This window comes from Mycetomoellerius zeteki, unplaced genomic scaffold (genome assembly GCF_001594055.1).
Source record: "Mycetomoellerius zeteki isolate Tzet28-1 unplaced genomic scaffold, Tzet1.0 scaffold144, whole genome shotgun sequence".
Taxonomy (NCBI): domain Eukaryota; kingdom Metazoa; phylum Arthropoda; class Insecta; order Hymenoptera; family Formicidae; genus Mycetomoellerius; species Mycetomoellerius zeteki.
In genome coordinates, this window is record NW_017256382.1 from 46,861 (window position 1) to 48,976 (window position 2,116).

Sequence of the window (2,116 nt, forward strand, 5' to 3'; positions counted from 1 at the left end):
ACATTGAAATATCTCGAGAACTATACATAAGATAAAAAAATGTGTGCGACGAAAGTTGCTTGACACGAAGGGGGGAATCCAATGATACCAAACTCGGTCCCCACCGCCCCCCGGGGGCGGGGTGGGGGTGGGGAACATAAGAAACTTAAATAGGAACCCCAATTTTTTATTGCAGATTTGGATTCTCCAGGAAAAAGTACGCCAAGTTGACCTACGAACTTTAACATTTTCATTTACAGGTGGCGCAGTAATCGATAAAAATCCAAATTTATCAGAAGACATTGAAATAACTCGAGAACTATGCATGGGACAAAAAAAAGGTGGCTAATGAAACTTGTTCGCTTTAAAAGCTGCCTTCGAATGAAAGCAAACTTGCCCCCCCCCTCATGGTGGGGGGGGGCATAAAGAACTTAAATAGGAAGCTTCTTGATTTGATATTATTGTTGTAATGTTTCATACGTGTAGCAATAATGGAAAGTATCGGGGAAAAAAATCATGGAGTTCATTACAAATTTATCAAAAAATACATTTTGCGTTACCCGGGAACAACGACGTGGACGTAGTATTTTTCTGTTCCCTTCGAGGTGCTAGATTAGCGTGAGTCCCGTTGCCTCTCACGTTTCGGGGTGCTAGATTAGCGTGAGTCCCCTTGCCTCTCACGTTTCGGGGTGCTAGATTAGCGTGAGTCCCCTTGCCTCTCAGAAATCGGGGTGCTTGTTTTATGTGAGCCCCTTGCCTCTCACAACTTTTTTTTGACCATTTTCTTTTATTTTTTATTAATGCCCAACATCTCAAGAATATTGTGTCCAAATTTGAAGTCGATCCGAGTAAAACTAACGGAGTTCTGACGTCCAGCGTCCGATGCCTGGCCTCCAGGCGCTAGGGGTCCTGACCCCCTTTGCCCGGACGCTTGTTTTCCCGAATTGAGGACTGTTGGGACTTATGACCGAAAAAATTAATGTTTACACCACTGTGGTGGTCGAGACTTTCGAGACGAGACGAGAACGACACGAGACTGTACGTGCCACGTCTCGTCTCGTGCTCATCCCAAACGAGAATTCTCGACGCGGCTTTTTCCGAGACGAGACACGTCGAGACGGCGAATTCGTAGTTTGTTCCACAGTAGAGATACTTGTCGCTGATTTTATTCTTGCAGCGAAAAAATATCCTCTTGCATATTCAAGTGGATTGTTGACTGTTTTTCAAGTCTGTCATAAAGGTACAGTTCGGTCGGAGGTCACTTTTCTTTCAGAATCAAAGCTTTCACTTTACTTGACTAGTTTTTATTGTGTACCCTTCATTCGTTGAATAGAATTGCAAGTAAAAAATGAATTCTGCTACGGTTCAGGAAAAAATCGAAATGATTCTCATTTATGGTGAATGTAGGAGGAATGTTTTTGTCCCATGCATAGTTCTCGAGTTATTTCAATGTCTTCTGATAAATTTGGATTTTTATCGATTACAGCGCCACCTGTAAACGAAAGTTAAAGTTCGTAGGTCAACTTGGCGTACTTTTTCCTGGAGAATCCAAATCTGCAATAAAAAATTGGGGTTCCTATTTAAGTTTCTTATGTCCCCCACCCCCACCCCGCCCCCGGGGGGCGGTGGGGGCCGAGTTTGGTATCATTGGATTCCCCCCTTCGTGTCGAGCAACTTTCGTTGCACACATTTTTTTATCTTATGTATAGTTCTCGAGATATTTCAATGTCTTCAGATAAATCGGCCACCCTGTATATGCCAATATTAATTTTACTAAATATATTTCATATACAATATACAATAATATAAACATTAAAATTAACTTTATTGTGTTCCAAAACTTTTTATATACATATTTGGAACATTCCATGTGAAAGTGAACAACCCATTTTCAGAAACATTTCGAATTTTGATGAAACTTACCGATGTTGATAGCTTTGAGGTTACAAACTGTTGTGCAGTCTTTGACTTTTAATCCAGTTAGTTTAGTAGCTGCAAAAGGACGAAATTTTGCGATTTATCATTGTTCATATATCTTTCTAGATTCTTTTTGGATGGAAAGTGGAATTAATAAAATGAAGTTTGTCACGTCCGAATTCGCGTTTGTTGTCGATGCGAGAGACGCGACTGGGTCGGT